At 42.9% G+C, this 23,824-nt stretch overlaps 1 long non-coding RNA gene across 8 annotated transcripts in view; it reads left to right on the top strand.

Moving 5' to 3' along the window:
* Positions 1–23,824, top strand: part of LOC119512199 — a 191,950-nt gene that overhangs the window by 25,575 nt on the left and 142,551 nt on the right. For 6 of the 8 annotated variants that reach the window (XR_005212327.1, XR_005212323.1, XR_005212324.1 and 3 more), the window contains exons 2-3: positions 19,126–19,962; positions 20,689–20,913. This is a non-coding gene — a long non-coding RNA (uncharacterized LOC119512199). Of the gene's footprint in view, positions 1–14,760; positions 14,980–19,125; positions 19,963–20,688; positions 20,914–23,824 lie in introns of those variants that run through there. The other 2 variants (XR_005212325.1, XR_005212328.1) reach the window with 2 other exon arrangements.

Genomic DNA, 23,824 nt, shown 5'->3' with positions numbered 1-23,824 from the left:
AGGAACAGATCTGGCAGGTGCCCTGGAAGACCTCTTGGATGGGCAGCAGCGCTGTGTGCCTGGTATGTCGATGGACAGACAGGGATTCCAACCCAGCTCTCCACTGACCACTATTTGTGTCACCCTCGGTAATCACTGAATTCTCTGCACCTCTGTTTCCTCTAACATAGGAATAATAACCCCAAATGCAGAGGGTTTTGCAAGGATTTTGCACTCGGTCAAATTTCAATGTGTAAATTCCCCCTCCACTTACCTAGACAGAGACCTCACAAAACTGAAAACAGCCCAAGTTAGATATAGTAGATGTGGTAGACATAGCAGAGGCTAAAAACGGTAGAAATAATTCCATTGATACATCACTTTTAGTATTTCAAAGCCCATTTATATCCTCCATTTCATTTTATCTTCCCGATGACCCCAAGGACAGTGTCAGAGCCCCAGGCCCCTCAGCAGGGGACTTGCGCATCTCTTGGATGCCACTGCTTTCACACCACCAGTTCGGGAGGAGAGAAAGCCCACTGAGTAGCCATCTGGATATTATGAATGTAATGGCTGGTAAGAGAACGTCCTGAGTGTGGAAAGTTGGAGGCATTCAGCCTCGTAGAAAAGAGTTTTATTTTTCGTTCCCAAGTTCAGAGAAAAGAAAACCTTTCCTTTTCTTTCCTCTTTGTTGTTGTTGGCAAGCCTCTGTAATGCTGCAACTCACACATAAGACACGCTGGGCCAAATTTTCAAAGAGCCTCTATACTTTGCACGTGTTAGATTTTTTCATGCACAGCTACAGCTCTGGGTGGTGGTAGAGCTTTCGGGGTGGAGGGGAGGATGGGCACAGATGGGCTCTTCACATTTGCCGCCTTGCTTTGAATGTGGAAATGCACTAACTTTTGTGAGATTTGGTTTACTTAAAAATAGAGTTCCTGACGGCAGCTTCTGCCCTGAACAGTGCAGTCTTTATATGTAGGAACGGTTCTGAAAACGATAAGGAATCTGTGCATGCCTGCCCGGGTCGTGGTAAGAAAGTGGTTTTTTTTTGAGGAAGAACTCAGCCAAAAGAGAGGTCCCAAATATCTTGCAGTTCTTGTGGGCAAGAGTGACTTTCAAGTGCTACAGCCATGGCCTGCCTCTTTCTGGGGCACCTTTGGGCTGGAATAGACTTTCACTGGGGAATGATTAGGTGTCTCAGAGTTAGGGGTCTGATAACATAAAGCCTTGAGGGTGGGTTGATTCTGGAAGTCTTGCTCCCACTTCCTGTTTATTGTGGTTCAGGTTGTTGATTGTAGACACTTAAGGATCAAGGGTAATGGATGTTTCTTCTCCATATGGGCTTCTATACTCATCGTAGCAGGGGAAGGAAACATCGCGGACCTCACACACACTGTTTCTGCTCACATTTCATTGGCCAAAGCAAGTTACGTGACCATGCCCAACTTCAAAGAGGTTGGGGCCATTCAGTCTACCCAGGGCCTATGCGGAGAAGAGAAATATTTGTGAACTGACTGTTGATTGCTCCATCATCCATCCAACATAACCACACAGGGGAGCAGTTTCTGTATATTTGTGGTAATTAGCAGTGCTGCTGTGAGTTTGTCTGCTTCAGACATTTTTGAGCATTGGTAGAAAAGTGTTGTCACATATCCCCGTGGTAGTCCCCATGCGTTGAAACTCCTGCATCCTTGGGATCTTGTGATATAGGGGCTTCAAGGACTATTGAGTCTTTGAAGTGCTTTCAGTGACAATGATTATGATGAAAATAATAGTGAAGAATAAAAATGTAGGCATGGAGAGAAATACATTTCTTAAGTGGTTGCTTTGACTCCATTTTTTTCCTTTCTTTTAAAAGTGTCTTTCAAATCTTAATCAAAGATCATCTTTGTGATCAGATTAACCAACATTTGCTGTGTAAGGAGGTTAAGACTCAGTGAATAACAGGTAGAGTAGACTTCTCAAGTTCCTAACGATAGAAGTCAGTCTTTAATTTATTTTGGGGGGATTTGGCTGCAATCACAGATACCAAAACCACCACCACTATCACCGCTGCCATCACCACCATCGCCACTGCCATCACTGCCACCATCACTACCACCACCACTACTACCACCACCATCACACCACCACCATCACTGCCATCACCATTGCCATTACTGCCACTATCACTACCACCACCACCACCACCGCTCCATCACCACCACCATCACTGCCACCACCACCACTATCACTGCCACCACCACCACTGCTCCATCACCACTACCACTACCACTGCCACCATCAACACCACTGCCATCACTGCCTGTGTCACTACCACCACCACCACCACTACTGCTCCATCACTGCCACCACCACCACTGCTCCATCACCACTACCACCACTACTGCTTCATCATCACCATCACCACCACCATCACTGCCACCTCCACCACTGCTCCATCACCACTACCACCACCACTGCCACCATCACCACCACTGACATCACTGCCTGTATCACTACCACCACCACCACCACTGCTCCATCACCACTACCACTACCACTGCCACCATCAACACCACTGCCATCACTGCCATCACTGCCTGTATCACCACCACCACCACCACCACCACTGCTCCATCACCACCGCCATTGCTGCCATCATCACTGCCATCACCACTACCACTACCACCACCACCATCACCACCGCCATCACTGCCATCACCACTGCCACCACCATCACAACCACCATTGCCATTACCACCACCAACACCACAACCACTACTACCATCACCACCACCATCATTACTACCACCACCACTACCACCACCATTACCACCACCACTACCACCACCACCATCACTGCCATCACCATTGCCATCATTACCACTATCACTGCCACCACCATTGCTTCATCATCACCACCACCACTGCCACCACCACCACTGCTCCATCACCACCACCATCACTGCCACCACCACCACTGCTCCATCACCACTACCACCACCACTGCTTCATCATCACCACCACCATCATTGCCACCTCCACCACCTCCACCACTACCACTGCTCCATCACTACCACCATCACCATCACCTTCACTGCCATCATTGCCGTCACCACTGCCATCACTGCCACCACCACTACCCCCACTGCCACCACCATCACTGCCATCGCCACTGTCACCACCACCACTACCACCATTGCCATCACAACCATCACCATCATCGCCTTCACCACCACCACCACAACTACTACCCTCACCACCACAACTACCATCACTAGTACCAAAACCAATAGCACTACCACCACTACCACCACTGTCATTATTACTACCGCCACCACTACTGCCACCATTGACACCATTACCAATACAAACACACCCTTGTGTGACCCATTTAATGTTCAGACCATCATGGAGGCCATAAAATTAGGTAAGGTTTTCAGCCAGTGTTTGTTTTTTTTTTTTAATACATATTGCATAATCCAGGAATTTAAAAGCTCTATGGAAGACAACGCAGAATTGTCTGAGGAATTGGGTTTGCACTAGACCTGTCTTCTTTCTTTTTGAATTTATCTATTTTTTCTTTTCATTTTCTTACTGTGGCACTTTCCTTCCTTCCTTAAACTTGCAAGAGTACTTGGGCCTCAAGAAAATGACAGGTCTCAGAAAGGGGCTGTGCATCATTGCAACATTAATTCTAACTCCTTTACCACATATACCACTCAGATATACCCCTTTGAAGGGCACAGGTGTGGCCAGGATTTCCAAAGGTGAGACCCTTTTTTCCTGCAGAGCCCTGCTCAAAAGCCAGAAGGACAAGTCCAAAGTGAAGTGGACATTTCCCCATGTCTGAGCAATTAGCTAGTGAGTCAGAATGGTTTAGTAGAATCATTTCAATTGGTAGATTGCACTTTACCAGTTTACCTGTCTGCTCTGATTTGGGCTTGGTGCTCCCAGCCTCTGGGAGTTGTGCTCAGCAACGGGCTTTGGAAGTGATTCTCACTGCCCATTGAACTGTAGAGATCCAGCCTTTGGCTTATGGGAGGAGAGTTGGCCTCATGGGCCCCTGCCCGTGGCTTGTGTAGTGCTAACAACACTTTGCAGGCTTCCCAGATATTTGTGTCTTTAAACCCCCTTGATGCATGGGGTAGTGGTGGAGGGTAGAGAGGTTATGGCCCAAGAGTAAAGCCCTAGAGCTTTACCTCCTTTCCCCCAAATATTAATATAACAAAGTTGTTATTGAATTACCAATCCTGGCTCCAATTGAGTATTTGCCAAGAATTCCATGCTTCTACCTCACATAATATGTTTTTTTTTTTTCCTTTTGGGGATTTGTTTTCTGAATTAGTTTACTTCTTCATGGTCCAATAATCACCAAATGGAATTCTCTCCATCTTTCATCCTTCATCATTAGGGAAAAAAACTACAGTATCATTTTCTGGCAAGAAATAAATATCCCAAAACGAAAGACAATATTTGGTGACCTCCCCCAGAAATAACCCTCAAGAGATTTACTCTTCTGATGAATCAGAACTGGAAGTGATTAAGGGCTCAGTGCATTGAAACAGTGACGACACAGGTCCATTTCTCCATCTTCAGAAGAAAATCAAACATCCTCTTCTAAATAAGTGGGGGGCGCTGCTTAACAAACTTTTAAGTGAGCCATACAAAAGTGCATTGGCCTGGTTGGAGGAAATGCATAGAGGGAATTTAAAATATTCATTTTATTGAACTAATATTCCCTGTTGGACATTCAAGTAGCACTGAGTTCATAACCGGAAGAGAGATACGATTCAGTAGTTCAGTTCTTATTTATTTAGTTCCTAACTGTCAACTTGAACTTGAGTTAAAGTTCTAAATTGTAGCTTACTAATTGTTTATAAGAGTGTTCTTTGAATATAAAATGGGGCTGTCTTAGATTGTATTTTCAGATAAAAATATCCTCAGTTTGATTTTATTTGCATTAGTGGATAGTATACATTCAGAATTTGAAATTTTTGAAAGTCTTTAATTGACTAGAAATTTGGAATGTTGTAGAGAATGATGATTTTAAGATTATATATTTTGATCATGCTGTTTTGGAAAGTTCCTGATGCCATTATATAATGCATTTTCATAAGAAAATATTTTTAAAGGTGTTATTTAGAAATCAGGGCTAGCTGTTTTTATTTTAGGCTGCTGCCTCTCAGCTCTTTGAACCAGAGCATACTATATAGGCTTGCTTGTGTTCAGTTTAATCATCAGTATCTTCTTCATGGATGTACAACTATAGCACCCATTTAGTTTTTAGTTTAGATTTATCAAGGACGAGATATATTACTTTAGAGCAACCCCATTAGGTTCAGGAGACAGATAGTAGCTATAATAATAGTTAAGATTTAATGAGTGCTGAGTACCGCAAAACAGGCAATGTGCTAAATAATTTTTATGTCCATTATCTCATATGGAGACAGCAACCCTATTTTGTGGTACAATAAAACCATTATTTTACCGGTGAGGAAATTGACAATTCATAGAGGATACCTAACTCCTTTCAAACCTCCTAGCCGGCAAGTGGCAGAACTGGGGTGCTGCAGAGAAGCCAGGCTGGTCCTCTTAACCAGGCGTTGCGCTGCCTCTCCCACAACTTGCAGATGCCTGGGTATTTAACGAAGCATCTAGTCTGAAAGCTCCCGGAGCAAAAGGTGATGAGGATCTGCACATCTGTGTTCATACTGGCATTGTTCACAATTGCCAAAAGATGGAAGCAATCCAAGTGTCCATCAACCGATGAACGGATAAACAAAATGTGGTATATACATGCGATGGAATATTATTCAGCTGTAAAAAGGAATGAAGTCCTGATGCATTTGACAACATGGATGAATCTTGACATTATGTTGAGTTAAATAAGCCAGATATAAAAGAACAAATATTGTATGGTCTCACTGATATGAACTAATTATAATAAGCAAACTCTCAGAGTTAGAATAGAAGGATAGAAGGGGATAGAGAAAGGGGAGCTGATGCTTAATTTGTGCAGAATTTCTATTTTAGGTTGATGGTAAATGTTTGGAAATGGTTGGTAGCACAACACCGTGAGTGCAATTAACAGCACTGAATTATATTTGTGACTCTGGTTGAAAGGGGAAGTTTAGGGTCGTTTAGGTTACTAGAAGGAAAATGACAAGATAAAACATGGGACTGTATAACACAAGTGAACCCTGTTGTGGACAATGGATTGTGGTTTATAGTACCAATATAAGAATGTTCTTTCGTGAATTATAGCAAATGTATGACACTTTTACAAGGTGTTAATGATAGGGTGGCATATGGGAAAAAATACACCTGATGTAAACTATGGACTATTTAGTTAACAGCAATATTTTTATATTCTTTCATCAGTTGTAAGAAAGGTACCACAGTAATGCAAAGTGTCAACAGTGGGAGTAGATGGGAAAGTTGTATTTTTTACATGACTTTGATGTAAACCTACAATTTCTCTAATTAAAAAAATAATTAAAAAAATGGTGATGAGGGCAAAATGCAAAGCCAGTTTCCCATCCTCTCCACTTCACAGAAACTCTCCTGCACAACCACCATGCATTTTAATGTAGGTTTTTCCGTGGAAAAGCTAGCACGGGCACACAATCCAATTCTCAGGGTGCTTTCTTACAGAGGTTCTTCCATAAAATTACAAAGGCTGGGAATGCAGCCCATTATTATTATTTTAAAAAAGTTATTCTGGCTTTTTTCAGGGCCATATCAGTTTCAAAGATCGCTGTTGGGGCCGGAGCAACGGAAGTTGAAATGGTCTGGAAGTTAAATGTAGCCTCAGAATGGAAACTTTTCTTAGGAGTTGAAAAGTCGGTGGAATATTCATAGAAACTTAATATGAGTACAGGATACCAAGTCAGTGTCAAAGCTTTGTTCCAAACTCCACTTGCCGTTTTAAACAGCTGGCTCATGAGGGATGGGCTGGGGGGTGAGGTCAGAAGGCAGAGGAGTTGGTTGCAGCCTGTGTCCATTCAGGTCCACAGGTCTGGGGGCTCCCCTCCTGCACTGAGTGGAAGGCTCTTCTCTCCAGAGGAATTGGGGTTCTGGGGGGTTGGTAATGGGATTCACCCTTTTTCACTTTGCTAGAATCATTTCTTCCCCAGAAATGGAACGCGTGCTTTCATCTTGCCTAAGTTTTGTGCCTGAGAAATAGAGACCATGGAGGAATCTATATGAAAAGCCTTGCATAGGGTTTTCCAAGTGCAGAAGTGACACCATTTGCTTTCGCCTTGGATCCTCTTGATCAGAATATTGGTTAAAGTGATGGAGGCATAAACCCTGATGGGCATCATCTTAAGATTCCAGAATTATACCTTAAAACTAACCAAAGGGATCATCTACTGGTGACCTAAATTTCTTTTCAAGAATTAAATCTCTCATTTTTTTCCCTAGGAACTCTGCTCATCTGTAGTTAATCTAAGAATTAACATTTAGCAAATTACTGCCTCAGTGTCTTAAATGAGGTGTGCGCCTGGTGGCTCAGCTGATTAGAACTCGGTCCTAATGAGGTTCTGGGTTTGGTCCCCGCGAGGGCCTGTTCACTTTGCCAAGTCCCTCACCATCCATGTCCCTCTTAACCCCAGACAGGCCTGCAAATGAGCATCAGTCACCAGTGGCCTTCTGGGGAAGAATCAACACAAATTCTTCACCATTTGTGGGAAAAACAACCCAAAGCAGATGCCTCGAGTTTACATGGAATATGACAATGATCCCAAGGGGTAACAAAATGGTACCCTGGAGGCTGTAAAGATTCCTTGCAGATGTGCAAGTGCCACATTTCCTGGAGATCAGTGTTGGGCTGGCAGAATCTGCTCTGATGTGTGTAGGAGTTTCCAATCCTGCTGGTTAAAGGTGAGCGCCAGATAGCAGTAGGAGGCTGGAGACTTTGCAGCATCAGAGGGATGCTTTAGGAGAATTTCGTTGAATTTCCATTGATCACTTATTTAAAAAGATGGATCATTTGGGGTCCTCCCATTAATATCTACAGCCGTGCAACCTATAGGACTGTGTTCTTCCCACAGCCAGGCTGTTCAGGTCATTTGTCTCGAGCTGTTAAGCATCCTAGTACCTGAAGGCACTGAGCAAGTCTGATTTTTTTCTCCCTCTCCTGCTCTCCATTTTCCACTCCCAAAGCCTCTCTTGGACCCCACTTTTTCAGGCCTCACCCAACCATGACTGGGTGCATTCTTACCCTCTGAGACCCATTTCTTGGATTTAGGGAAGAGTAATGCCTAATTAACTCCAGCTTTGCCTGCTGGTATTTGCTTTTGAATACAGAAATCTTCACTGACTGTCTCCCATTTAGCAAGCGCACCTTCTCAAGGGCGAAGGGCAGGTCTATTTATTTATTCAAATTTTAATCACTGTACCCTTATCACGTAGCAGAGTGCTTTGTACATGGTGAGGGTTCAGTATATATTTTTTGAATGAATGAATGAATGAATGAAAAAGTTCAATGTTGAACTGCTTCCAACTGAACAAGGGCAATTTTAAAAATATATTAACATTTTCTTGTTTTACTCTTCACAAAAGTATACATGGCTATTTTAAATAATTTAGAGAATAGAGATGAGCAGAAATTAGGAAAATAAAACTCATCCATAATCCTGTCACTTGTAGATAACCTTTTTTTTGACATTTTAGTGTGCATAACGTCTATATCTCTATGTATACCTACCTATTATATATTTGGAGGTCAGAATGTATACATTATTTTATAACCTGCTCCTTTTACTTAACGTATCAAAAAAGCTTTGCATGATATGTTGTTATATATTCTTCTGCATTACCATTTTTAATTTTTCAGAGCATTTCATTGCATGCCTGTACTTCAGCATAAGCAACTGCATATTAAAATATCCTTGAAGCTAAAGTTTTCTATATAGCTTTGTTTATTTCCTCAGGATAAATTCATACAAGAGGGATTACGTGGTTCCACGGTTTTCTAATTCAGTGTGTTGGCAAGTTACCGATCAGAGAGGTGCCGCCAATTTACACTCGCACTTGAGATGGCTCAGAGTACCCCCATCTCCTCCCTAGCTGAACAGTGAGAATTACCCTTCTTTAAAATATTTGCTAATTTCATAGGCAAAAGTATACGAATATTCTTATACTTTGCCTTTCTTTTAATAGTGAAATCTGGTATTTTTTTTCATGTGGTCATTTTAACATCTTTGCAAGTTGCCCCTTGTGTCAACACATGCTAAGTGTGTTCCTATTGTAAGAATAATTGAAGTAATCTATTTAAATACGTTTGAAACCTAAAAGTAATACGCAGATGTGTAGATCAAATGCGTGTCCTGGTAGGGCGAGGATCCTGCAGACAGACAGGCAAAGGAATGGCCAGGCACCGAGAGAGGGCTCCAGTTACCCTGGCTGGAGCAGGAATGGGGGAGGCACAGGGGAGAGAGGGAGAGAGGCTGTTGGCCTAGACTTTTGTGACTTTGAGAAGGTCACTGGAAATAGACAAGGTCTGAAACATTGCAAGTGCGGACAGTTAGGAAGGAGAGCCAGTCAGAAGTGGAAGGGAAGGAGCCAGACTGGCGTCCTAGCCGGGAAGGGTAGGGACACAAAGACACAGTGCTCAGGGGTGGCCTGAGTTCTCCCTGGAAGTGGGGGTGGAGCAGGGACCACCTCTGATACTCCGAAATCACCAGCCAAGAAAAGGAAAAAACCAGCAGCTCTGCCTCGCTGAAGACTCACCTGAGTTGCAGTGTAACCAAGGCAGGTGTTTTCAAGAGCAGAAAGGGGGACGGGAGCCATGGAGCACGGGCAGGTTCCATGGCCAGAGCTTACCTGTACTTTCCAAAGAAGTCCCTGCAATTGGCCAAGGCACATGTAATAGGTAGATGGATGATTAAATAAAAGAATGTGCTGCACTAAAATTCCCCCAGCATGTGTGTGACCCCACTTACGTCAAATTATGTGATATACACGTGGATGTTGGCATACCCATCTGTGCCCTCGATAATCTCAAGAAAGGGGCTGTAAAGTGGGATAGGACAGGGAGAAAGAATTATTTCTGCTTTTATTCATCCTTTATTGTTTCACTTCTTACAGTAAGTATGCATTACTTCTGTCATGGGAAAATCATCCAACAAAGAAAATAATCAAAGAAAAAAAAGATCAGGCTGTTGGGAGTGTTTCGTGCCACTTGCCACTCTCCAGCTGTGGGAATTCTTTGGGCAATGGAAGGCTGACATTCTGGGGCTGCAGCTGGGTTTTGCCTTCACTCTGGCAGGGGAGCCGCCACCGGGGACCCTCTGCAAGGCCAAAGGGCACCACACTCATCCCTGTCTCACACCCGGGCCCGAGCCTCTGGATGCCAAAGCCACGGCTCCCCAGCGTGCAGGACTCCAGCACCCAAGCAAGACAGTTGCACCAGCTGGGAGCAGCCACGTCATTCCTTCCAGGCCAGGGGTGATGGCCGCCTGACAGCGAGGGGGCCCTGGGAATCAGAGTTGGAGCAGGAAAAAGAGCCTGAGCTTGGTGGAGGAGGAGAAATGAGAACTTTCTTCTCCTCGAGGTCCTGGGTGGTCATTGCAGTGGATGAAAGGAAGTATCTGGGCTTTACTTGATTTTACATCAGGTAAGCGGCCTTAAGTCATAACTTTGCTCCTTGTGCCTGTGACATGCACAGTGGTAGGGGCTGGGGACAAAGTGGGCAACAAAACTGAGACAGTCTCTGCCCTCCTGGAGGGGACAGTCAAATTTGAGGCTGGGGGTGGTGGGGAATAGATGGTAAATGAGCCACCAAACTAACAGTGGGTCCCCTGTGGTAGTGATTGCTCTGAAGAAAACTGACAGGTGCTGTGAGCCTGAGTATCAGGGCGGGGGGTGTTTGGGGTCAGGAGCTGAGGACAGACTTTCGGAGGAGAGGACGTTTAAGGCAGGTCAGGAATGAAGAGAAGGAGCCAGCAGGTGAGCAGCAGGTGGAGGGAGACCCACCAGGTAGCTAAAGCCTGGCCTCTTCCCAGGACTTCCCGCGTGTCTGGAGAGCAGCGGGTGTGGACGACGGCCAAAGTGAGGTTTGAGAAGCAGGCGCGGGAGGATGCCTGGCTCATTTTATTCTAAACACAAAGGCCAGGTGATGTGTTCTTAGAACTCCAACATGATGTTGCACAGGAGCCACCCTCTCAGCCAGTGACAAAGGTTTGTTGAATGAGTGCAAAATAAATACTGTGGATCGATGTTCCATGCTTGGAAAACATCCTATTTTATTTTATTTTTAAACTTTGATTTTGCCTTCTATTACATGAAAAATCACTTCCATTGAAATTTATTTTTGCTTAAAGACCAAGCTACAGTGGTGAGATTAAGAGTGTGATGTTTAGAAATATGCCTGAAATGAAAGAAAATGTTAATGAGAAGCAATTTCCCGGCAGCACGTATTTTATGAAGTGCTCTCAGGAACGTGCTCTCCTTCCATCTCCATCATCACCGAGCCCCAAATCAGGTTGTTTCTTGTGGTGCAGATAAGGAAACTGAGCCTCTGAGAAGTTAACAAAGACCTGCCAGGGTCACAGAGCTGGAAGCAGAACCTAGGGCAAGTTGTGTCAGCTTTGCTTGTACTTCCTTCTGCTGCTCCCAGAGGCTTCTGCGGAGCAGGTAGGAGCCCCCCGGGTGGCTGTGCCCAGTCCCTCCTCACCACGGCGGAGCTCCTGGGGACCCTGACTTGGCTCTGCTCACGAGGGGGGGAGGCAGGAGAGGGCCTCCTTGATCTTACTCTGTGACCACTGAATTGCCTCATTCTAGACTTCATTAACCAGGGCTCCAGAATCCTCTGCCCTTCTCAACACTTAAAAAAAAAATTGAGGCCGTGATGATTTTGGGTGTGTTACCCTCCACAGATTAGCATTTGGGACCTTCGTTGTCCCTCCTCCTTGAGCCTCTAGTTTCCAGGAGTCCACTGTTTGCACAGTAAGGATCACCCGTTACTGCCAGAGGCTCACTGAGTCAGCATCAGCAATTTGGGACACCTGCTACCCAGAATACCTACGGTGATCTCCAGCCACTTTGGATTCTGAGTTACCGTGCAGGAGCCCACTGGGAATCCTTTGGGGGCAAAACAGTTCCTTTGCAACTGAAATCATCAGTGTGCTAAATAAAGGATCACTTGTCTGAAGCTGGACACAAGGAGCAGGCATTCTGTGAGTTCTAGCTCTCAAGATGCCACAAGAGGTTGACTTTTGAAATCTGCAGACACTTGAGAGTGAGTATGAGGTCCCAGCTGCAGACTGGTCTGGGACCAGTCACCTACTGTCGTGTAGGTGTCGTGTGACTTTGGGGTAGATGATTTGCATAATCTCCCTAAGGCCCATTTTACCATCTTTAAAATGAAGGTATTACCATCCACCTCATAATATGGCGATGAGGACTAAATGAGATGAAATAAAATTATTGGCACACAGGAGACACTCAAGAAATACTCTTTTCCACCCCCTAAACCCCCAGTAATGTAACGAATCCCTCCATAAACAGAACATCCCTTCGCAGTAGAATTATCCCCCCTCTCCCTTTTTTTTCCAATTGGACATCCAAGGGGATGTGAACTTCCTTTGTTTGGTTTGTGGTAAGTTGACTTTGCACTTTAAAAGGCAAAAGAGGAAATCTCTAGTGGCTCAAACAATGAGCCTTTTTAAAGTCTGCATTGGACATCAATTCCAAAGAATATTCCTATTAACATACTTTCTTATAAATGGAGCTCCACTCATCAAACATTTATTAGCAGTAGCCGGAGAAACCAACACTGCTTGGCAAGCCTGGGGACATATTCCCCCGTGCACTGTGGGGTGGTGTGGGCAGCAGAGACCCTTTAATTTTGTGACAAGGTTTGGGGGCTCCAGCATGAGCTGCACTTGGCATGGTTTCTCTGAGGCTGGGGGCCTGTTCTCCAGCTTATCAGGACGCCCACCCAGCCGGGCTTCGCATGCAACTGGCTTTGAAGTCCACAGGAGCTCTTTGAATGGAAAACATACACAACGGGATGTTGATGCAAATAAGAATCAGGCCTGATGTGCACAGTGAATGAAGATGCTTCTCACCCCAAATATTAGCTCTTTGGTTCAGAAACTATGGTTTGATCATTAAATAAAAGAGCCCTCCCCCCTCAAAAAAAACACAAAAACCAGAATCCACAATCTGCCACTAAAGCCCCACCATCCCACCATCAGGAATTGATAAACCTGCTAATTATTACAGAGTTTTAATTAAGCAACAGATTTAGATGGTGCAAGGCTCTGTTTTTACTTCAAACATACCAATAGAATAAGCCTCCTCAATTTCAGTGCAACTTGCTAAATGAACAAACAAGTATTACCGGCTTTTGAAATATCACTCATCAAGTGTGATAATTTAGAAAAATATCTCTATTAGGGATAGTTAGAGATATTTTTTGGTTGGAAATGCAATCACTGATGGGGTACAAAGCTGCAATTTGTAGACAAGTTAAGTAAATTAAATCACTCACTGTCTTTTTTTTCCCCCAATGCCTTTAAAAGTTAAAGGTAATTTGCAAAGAAAATGCTCAGTTTGAATTGGTTTGTAATATCTGTTAATGATCTTTAAAAAAATTCACTTATTCACAGTCCTGTCCCTGAGGGAATTCCAGTGTGCTATCAGAAAAATTTCCAAAGTCTGAAATGTCATTAGCTGGTGATTTCCTTGAAGTAAAAAGCACCGAAGAAATAAATTATATAAGGTATACAAGTGCACAGGACAATCATTTTGATGAATAATATCTGTGTTTTTCATAACGTTTCATACCTAAAAATGCAACAATTGAAAATCCAAGCTGCTAAATTATAGAGCTGTCTTTGAATTACCTCTGTAGGCATGCCTGCTCTGTTTATTTCACACTTACATTGAATTCTTTCACATATTTATAGATTGTTGTAAAAACAGTAGTGTTAGGAACAATTTTAATTACCTTCATTGTGTTTACCTTTTGGAAACACAAGGTGTTGCCGAAATACAGGCCTACAGGTGTTGCCATCCCAGATTAAAACAGTAGCCTGTTTAAAATAGCCTCCCGGAGCCCAGTGTCCATGGCAGGTGTCTGACTGAAGGCACAAATGCTACGTGGCCCCAGAACTGCTCAGGATCAGATAACAGAGCTGCGGAATACTACACCAAAGAGAAAAGACTCTTCCTGACCCCAGCTGGCGATCGGTTTGTGCCTGGAAGTGGGGGAGTCTTTGTAATACAACACTAGCCATGTAAGTGTAGACGCTGCCTCAGCAGCTATAAATAGCTAATCCTCCCCCTTTTTTTAATTGAAGGAGGAGTTGTATTTTACTAATTTACTGAACCACTGGCTACAGGTTAATTATACATTTCATAAGAAAGCATTTCCTTATAGCCAGCCTAAATTTCTTTCCTTTTAATCCCATTTTATATAATAAGATTAGAAACGTGGGTGTCTCTTGCAGGCCACTCATTATTGTCATTATTTTATGCATTGGGACTATAGCTCTCTCTCTCTTTTTCCTTCACACATTATTCCCCTCTTAGCTAAACTGCAGAGGGGCTCGATTTTATTCCATTTTCCCTCCCGCAAGGGCCCCTCTTCCCCTGGTCCAGCTGGCATGTACTCCTATGGGTGTCCTTCCTGAGTGGTACCCTCTCTAACTGACATCTAGGGGCACAGACCAAATGCAGGTGACAGTAAACCATTGATGGATTTTAAGAAAGATATTATATAATATTTTCTGTATTTGTGCCCCCATTTACTTCATTTAAGAAAATGGAAATCCACTGAAATTCCATGTAGCGGAGAGTGCAAAGGGCACAGATGTGTGACTCCATGTGGAATCACAAAGTGAAAGCAAAGACTTTGCACAAAGTCAAGAAAGAGGAAATGTCCCAGACTGTCCCCATGTGGGTACTCTTCCTTTCTCCTCGAAGATGACCTCTATCCTGACTTCTCACGCTGTGGATTTGCAGTGCTGTCTTTGAACTTCATGCTAATGGGATCATTTGGTGGGTACTCTTTGGGGTCTGGCTTCCTTCCTGCAACATTTTATTTGCGAGCAGTATCTATGTTGTTGAGCGTAATTATAGGATGTTTTTCTTATTGTATCCCTTCTCATCATACCAGGAATATGATGCACTATCCATTTTGCTATTGATGAACATTTGGGTTGTTCCCAGTTTTGGGCTATTCAGATTTAGGCTGTCATCTACTTTCTTGTATACGTCTTTGCACGTGTGTGCATGCATTTCTGTTGGGTATAGATGTGAAAGGGGAAATTGCTAAGTTGTTATGCTAAGTTGTACACGCATGTATGTTCAACTTTAATAGACGGTGACCATCAGTTCTTCAAAGAGGATGTATCAGTTTCCACTCCCACCAGCAATGGGTGAGAGTGATAGCTACTCCACATTCTCGTTAGTGCTTGGTGTTCTTGTTCTTTGTGGTTTTGGTCATTCTGATGGGCAGGTACTAGTATCTCCTTATGGTTTTAATTTGATTTTGACCTCCTGATTATTAATTAAGTGAGCAATTTTTTTTTAAGGTATATCTGGCCATTTGGATATTCTTTTTTGGGAAGGGTCTTTTCAAGTTTCCTGCCCATTTTTCTATTGGATTGTTCATCTTTTCTTATTGATTTGTAGGAGATATTTATATATTCTGGATATGACCTTTTTTAGTTATATACATTGCATATATGTCTCACTTGAATTTCACTCTCTTTATGGTATCTTTGGATGAACAGAAGATTTTAGCATTAAATGTAGTCAAATTTACCAGTGTTTTCCTCTATGGTTATTGCTCTCTATGTCCTATGTAAGAGAGCATTGCTCATCCCAAGGTCATGACGGTATCTGGAAGTTTCATTGATTTGCCTTTCACATTTAGATCCTCAACCTATGTGGCACTGATTTTTAAATATGGTGTGAGGTTGGGATTAAGTTTTCTTTTTTCCCTTCCATGATACCCACTTGCTCTGTACTATTAGTGGAAAATACTTCCTTGCACCAATCCTCTGCAGTGATACCTTTGTCGTAAATTAAGTGCCCACATATTTATAGAAATATAACATGATTTTTTCCCCTTTACTCTGCTAATGTGATGATTGTTCGATGTTGAATGTCAAACCAGTCTTGCATATCTGGACTAAACCCAACTTGGTTGTGATATATTAATTTGTTTCATATATTGCTGCATGTGTTTCACTTATGTTTTTGCAAATGCAATTTTATCGAGATATATTCATATACCAGATAATCATCCAAAATGTACAATCAGTGGTTCATGGTATCATCATATACTTGTGCATTCATCATCACAGTCATTTTTGAACATTTTCATTACTCCGAAAAAAAAAGAATAAAAATAAAAAAGAACACTCAAAACATCCCATACCCCTTATCCCCCCTATTATTTATTCATTTTTTTTCTTTATTTTCTTACTTATCTGTGCATACACTGGATAAAAGGAGTTGACATCATTTGCAATATTTTCATGAAAACAGTCACATTGTAAAAGCTATATAGGTATACAGTCATCTTCAAGAATCAACAATTTCATGTATTTCCTTCTAGCTATTCCAGTACACTAAAATCTAAAAAGGGATAACCATATAATGCATTAAAATAACCTCCAGAATGACCTCTCGACTCTATTTGAAATCTCTCAGCACTGAAACTTGATTTTGTTTCATTTCTCTTCTCTCTTTTGGTCAAGAAGGCTGTCTCAATCCCACGATGTCAGGGCCAGGCTCATCCCTAGGAGTCCTGTCCTACGTTGCCAGGGAGATTTACACCCCTGGGAGTCATGTCCCACATGGGGGGAGGGCAGTGAGTTTACCTGCAGAGTTGGCTTAGAGAGAGAGGCCACATTTAAGTAACAGAAGAGGTTCTCTGGGGGTGATTCTCAAGCACAATTATAAGTAGGCTTAGCCTCTCTGCAGTAACAAGCTTCACAAGGGCAAGCCCCAAGATCGAGGGCTTGGCCTTCTAAATTGGTAGTCCCCAATGCTTGTGAGAATATCAGGAATTCCCCAGGTGGGGAAGTTTAATATTTTCACATTTTCCCCTTGCTCATGTTTTTGAAAAGAATTTTTACAATAATGTTTTCTGAGTGAAATTTTCCGTCATTTTCCTTTAATGTAATGTCCTTATCAGGTGTGTTATCAAGGTTCTTCTGGCTCATAAAATCAATTGAGAAGTGACCTCTTCACATTCTTTTAAAAATTAAGGCATAAACGATTCTAATTTAATACAGTAATTAAAAATATACGTAATTTATTGTGAGTGTTCACCATAATTTTCATCTGGGCTTCTGTACATTTTAACTTAAATTTAAGGCATAGAACTAGTTTTGTGTGAATTTTGCATGGCACAGTAAATAGAAGTTAAATGCCTGCTAAGAGTTTCCATATGGCACTCAGCAGTATATACTGCTCATAGATCCAAGACTGAAAGTTTGTTATCTCAATTCCAGAACCCCTGATCAAGGCCCATCCTGGGTTTAAAGGAGAGCCTGTAAGATGAGAAATCTTTAGGACATAGGACGAAGCGTTCAGATAAAACACCCAATTCCCACTGAGAATCTTCAAAACCAATTTTATCTCCTACTTTTGATCTCTTCAGTCATTGTTCCACAGAGAAATTTTTTTATATATCTCCTTAAATACCATATATCTCATATCTCACCCCTTTTCTCCATTCCTCCTAGTTCAAGGCTTGTTGCGTCTTGCTTTAGGCTGTGGCATTTGTAGGACACCTTGTCTTCATTTGATTCTCTTCACAGACATCCGTGTAGTTTTCAGTCGCTGAAAACTCTCTGGGGCCCCCGTTGCTTCACAAGATGAAGTTCGGGCTCATCACCCACGATGTGCAAGGTCTCCCGCGACTGGCCCTTGCTTGCCTCTTCCACCTGCTCTCTGCCACGCCTTAGTCTCTGGCTCCACGTTCCTGCAGCACCGTCTGAGTGTAGTTCCACAGTACACCCCTGGGGTTCTTTGAGCTGTGAACCCTTTGTGAGCAGGGTCTGGACCCTGAGCATCTATGAGTACCCGTTAACTTGCCGTGGACGTTGCAGTTAACCGTGCTCAGCAGACATCTACAGATCCAAACAGAAGGGACAGCAGCCACTAGGCTGAGGTTCATTTCATCTCTTGTGGGAGCCTGAGTTGGAATAAAATTCCCCAAATGCCTTGACCAGAAAGGAGGCTGGAAAGCAGTTTCTGGAAAAGCTACAGCTATAATCTCTTCCTTTATGACTGAGTTCAGCCCATACTGAGTAAAACCCTTTTATGGCTCTTTATAGAATGGGACAGTAATGTGGATTTTCTATGAAGATAGATTTTCCAGAGAAACCACCTTTAGCAATTTAGTCTAAGAATTTAAATGAAAAAGAAAAACCCTGTTAAAAAGGCAAATTGACCAATATCCTTCCCCTTTTCTCTTATTAATAAGAGCTTTACATGGAAACTTTTAAAGAAATTGTGTGAGAGATTCACAGGAATCTTTAAAACCTTCACTTGACAGTCACTTACACTTTGTAAAATTGGCCTTACTTTCAAAATGGTATCGCATAAAAACGGACTTTCTGGGGCTCTTATATATGAATGGGTTCTGGTTGCACAGTGATGCCATTCAGTTTATTTGGCTCATTGATTGCAAGTACATTCTAAATTTGGCTTTAACTATTTTTCCTTTCACAAAAATATTTTGTGGGATCTTTTTGAACCCTGACTACTTCCTACTTGCCCCTTAGAAACAGAAGCCAGGAGTGTTATTTTTTTCTCTTCTAATTAAAATAATTGCTTGGTTCCTTTTAACTAGATTCGTGCAGTTATTAGCCGAACACATGGATGGGTGCCATGGGGTGCTTGAGAAACAAAATGAAAAGTGATCATGTAGCTTCACATGAAAAAGATTCCATGGTGCCAAGGAGCCCTACTTCCTTTCAAGCAGCATTTTGTAAGGGCCTTTATAAGCCTGCCCCCCTACCCCATACCCATACTGAAAGACTATTAAGAGAAAGAATAGTTCTATTTTCTTTATTAGGATATACGGCTAACGCAATACAATTTGAAGAGGGATACTTGAGATGCTGGGTATGTCGCAAAGACCTCTGGTCTGCTTTTAATCTCTGTCCCTGCTTTGTCTTTCAGAATAACTGCAGTTGAAGGATAGATGCTTGATGTCCCCCTCTGCCAGTTGGTGTTTGTCAGAGGACAGCCAAGGAAGAGGGGCAAATTGCCTGCATATATGTGTTAATCAAGAGATTTCAGGACCCTGCCTTCAAAAGGAAGTGTTAAAAGAAGGTTTTGACATTAAGACTTTTCTCAGAGTTGATGTAGTCCAAGGGCGGGCTAAAACAACGGACTGCAGGCTAAATCTGACCTCCCGCCTGGGTTGGTAAATAAAGTTTTATTAGAATGCAGCCACGCCTATCTGTTTATGTGTTGTCCACAGCTGCTATTGCACTACAACCTCAAATAGTTGTGAAAGGGACCAAATGGGCTGCAAAGCTTAAAATATTTACTGTCTGGTCCTTCATAGGAACATTTTGCTGAACACTGATGTAATCCTTCTAATTCATTGAATATCTATTAAACATTTACTGCATGCTGAGAAAAATATTCATGGGAATTTTTCTAGTGGCACTCTTTTGAAGAAATGCTGAAGGCCTTTGGCGATGTCCTGGATTTTTAGGTGTTTAGGACTGGTGGTATGACCAGCAGGGAGTGAGAAGGATTTAGGGCAAGAAATCATGTTTGTTGAGCACGTTCTGCTATTATCATCTCGATGACAAGTCATTCATCATGGCCCTGCCCTTCCTCCCTCTGCTGCCTGGAGAGCGTGCAGATACAGCTGGAACTTCTGACTCGGCGTGCATTTTAGTAACTATTTCAAGACCCCATAGTCAGCATCGTGGACTTCTGCTTCCAGACCAGAAGATGGCTATCCTTTGCCACCAGTTGGTTGGGAGGATCAAGTGAGAGAATGTGAGTCCAACTGATTTCTAAACCATGAAGTCCTGTATCCCTGTATTCACGGTAGAGATACTATTATCTCTAAACGCATTAGAAAAAGTATTATCCCTATTTGGCATGTGGGCAAATGAGGCTTAGACAGAATACCCAAGATCAAATAGTAAGTCAGCAGAGCAGCTGGAAGCTAGGTCTCCTGGTGCTAAGTCGTCGTTTTTTCTAGTAGATAATAATGCCTCTTCCCCTGGTTTCAGAAATGTGCAGTTCCTTAGTTCATTTGTCTGTTTATTCATTCATTCATTCATTCATTCATTCATCATTCTACATTTGAGAACCTGCTATGATCTGTAAAAAGAGCTAAATTTTGCAGGAAGAGTGATGATGATACAAAAAAGAGTTGGAAGACTTTCAAAATCACTTGTTCTTGGACATCCATGACTAGAATCTTCCAGAACTATATAGAATCTCCTTTTCATTTTCCCTGTGCTTCTCAAGGAGTTGGCCCTTTCTTTGCAATATGGAGAATAAAAGAGAATATGGGATGGAAAAAGAAGGAGCAACCCTGTACTATAAAATGTTGCCGTATTCACTCAATGACATGTCTTATAGTTGTTGAGGTAGTGATTATCAAAGGTGCCTGGTGGAAGCAGCCTTCACCAAAATATTGAATCTGTCTGTTCATGATAGGAGAAGTTAAGTTCTTGAAAGTTTCTGACTTTTTGATCCCTGCTCTTTTCACAGGGGAAGTTTGCCAATATTTCCCTCAAATTCAATGTTGCTGGCTGCTTGTTCTCTGGAGGTTGAGTCTTTGAACCTGAAAGTCATATAACTTTCTGAAACACAGGTGCCAGTGAAGTTGCCTGATGAAATAAACATCCTTCCAGAATCTTCCATTGAACAGTTGTCACTGTAAGACCTCTGAGAGGTTCAGTAGAAAGTGCCGACTCATCTACTCACCCCCACAAGGTAGTCACAGCCCTGCTGACTGAATTTGGAGTGGTGGTATCTCATTCTGTGCTTCATCCAGAAGCTGTGCTACTTCTCAGATTTCCCCGGGAACATGACACTGCTGTTTTAAGAACTGCAATTTGTTTCCGCATACTAAAAGCATATTCATAATAGGAGGTAGCACTGAGATATATATAATGTGTTTCATCTGTAAGGAATTTGTAAACATTAATTTAACTTCTCTGTAATAGAGTAAAGTAAATTTTCTTCCTTTTGCTGTGAAATACACTGAAAATTTCCCTTTCTAATTCCTTTCTGTTAGCAGGTATTCTACTGAAAAATTGTCACTGTGCTGGAAATGTTTTGTAAAGGGGAAATAAATCTTTCAACACAGTGTAAAATTCCACAGCAGTAGATGAACTCTATTTCCACAGTGCATAAGCCTATTTTTTTCAGTGATAAAGCAATCCTCTGGAAGAAAGTTAAATCTCTTTGGAAACTGTAGTAACTCTCACTGTTGTTGCTGCTCCTGCTATCATTACCTTCACTTCGTGCACGGTTCTTAATGGTTTACTTGTCTTGCTTTGGGTTCCCCAGAAGGTACAGCTTGAGGAAAATCTCATGTGTTAGTGCTTTAGCAGAGAGTTCAGTCCCAGGGTAGCAGGAAAAGACGTAGAAGAGAAGAAAGCATTGTGATCGTGGCTATAGAGATTGAAGTGATATGATGAGCGACATGGCCACAAGCTAAAGAATGCTGGCCGTCACCAGAACCTGGACAGGGCAAGGAATGGATGCTCCGCTAGAGCCTCTGGAGGGAGCATGGCTCGGCTGACTCCTTGGTTTCAGTCCAGTGATACTGATTTTGGACTTCTGGCCTCCAGAACTGTGATAGAATAAATTTCTGTTTTAAGTCGCCGTATTTGAGGTGGTTTGGTACAGTGTCAATAGTAGAGTAATCCTGGGGCCATCCTCTCAGAGCTTAAACTCTTAAGCCTCAGGGCAGAATGATTGGGTGTAGGGAGATGGAGGAAGGGAAAAGAATTTATTTGCCAGTTGCTACCTCCAATGGGTCAATAGTTTTCATGTCAGTTATGGGACGTGAATGCCCTTGTTGCTTCCCTTCTTACCTGAGCATGGTTAGGCACTGGTTCTTCTGAGGTGTCTCATGCTTCAGGGGTAACAGGGAAGCCCCAGGGTGGGAAGTGAGAGGCTGGTCAAGTGTACGTAGGAGAGGCTCCCTGGGGTTTAACTGCATGGAGTCTATGGCATGGCAGCTGGAGTGAAACAAGTGGCCAAGGGTCCCAGAAGCAGTGTGGCCATATCATTCTCAGGTAGCATATAAGACAGGTCTGAAACAACATCTCAATCCACACACAACAAATCCACGAAGCAGGTATGGTCTGACATCCTCCACAGCCACTCATTCTCCACTCTTGGATACCTTTAGCTTTTGGAGATCACTGCCTCTCAGGGCTGCACATTCTATCTTCAAAATCGGTAACTGAAATCTCTTCCTTGAGTTGAGTCAAAACCCATCTTCATGTAGCTCTCCTCTCTTGGCTCCAGTTTTACTTTTTGATGTACGTAAAATAAGGCGAATTCTTCTTACACATGAACGCTCTCTCCAAGTGGTTGAAGACAGTTCTTTTCTCAGCAGGCAAAGCACTCCCGGTTTCTTGATTCTTCTTTATGGAAGCAATGACTCATGGCTGCGCAGTCCCCTCTTCTGAACAAACTGCAGTGCGTCTCCCACCCTCTTTACAGGGCAGCCCCCAGAACTGCACCAGAGCTTCAGGCCTGGTTCAGTCAAGCACGCAGGATACCCCCCTCCCTTGTCCTGGGTATCTTACATTGCTAGTATAGTCTAGGATTGATTTTATTTATTTTTGGCAAACACATCGTTTGTGAGTTGTACTAAACTAAGGGCTGACTAAAATGCCTTGGGTACAGATGACTAAACAGAAGCATTTTTTAGTAGTAAAGGCATCCTGAGAACCCAAAAGAATTAGTGTATTTGCCAGTGACACAGTGACATTCCTGTAGGTTAGAGAGCAGAATATCAGCCCATTTCAGGACATATAAATAGCCATAGTTTTATGCTGAATTGAGGACAGTAGATTATTCCCACAGCTAAATACTGATCAGCCTTGCCAGGTTGTAGTGTTCTCAGTAAACTAGCTGCACTCCCCCACCTACTACCCCCAAACCAAACCAAACCAAAAATCTCCAATTCTGGAGCATCTTCTGACCTAGAGGAAACTTATTCAGATGAAAATATTTCTCCTTCACTTCACTGGAAGGCAGCACCGCTTTGGGTTGTGTTCCGGGCCCAATCCATGTCTCCTGGACCTTCCACAAGGAGAAGAGCCATTGCCATGCACGAAAATGCCAGTGTGGGCAGGAACTTACAGTCATTCTCTCTCATCTTCACAGCAAACCTGCATGGTAGATATTACCTTCGCTTTACAGGTAAGAAAATGAAGGCTCAGTTCAAAGCCATTTTTCCAGGACCACACAGTAGGAGACCTGGAATTCACACTCAGGTCGTCAGACTTTTTGCTGCACCACACTGCAGCTGAAGTGGTGTAAAAGCTGTATGAGAGGGGACTCAAGGGGTCCTTGGACATGTCAGGGACCTTCTGGGTCCCCTGAAGGAGCTGGGTAGCAAATGATTGGGATTGAAAGATTGAGCCTCTGTGGGTTCTCCCTCAGTGACTGAGTCTCCTGTTGTCCTATGCATCAGGGAAGCAAGGCCTGCTGGGATCTGGCCCAACCTCCTCAGCCACAAATGCAGAAGCTTCTTTGTTCCAACACTTACGCTCCAAGTGCCTCCTGGGTGGCTTAGGCCAGGCCAGGATACAGACAAAAAAGTGGAGCCCCTGTTGTAAGGTCATGCAGCAAGATAGTGGTCGGAACTAGAATCGGAGGG

Source organism: Choloepus didactylus, chromosome 17 (assembly GCF_015220235.1).
Source record: "Choloepus didactylus isolate mChoDid1 chromosome 17, mChoDid1.pri, whole genome shotgun sequence".
Lineage (NCBI taxonomy): Eukaryota > Metazoa > Chordata > Mammalia > Pilosa > Megalonychidae > Choloepus > Choloepus didactylus.
Note: the sequence above shows the minus strand (reverse complement) of the source record. Positions and strands in the feature narration are given on the sequence as shown.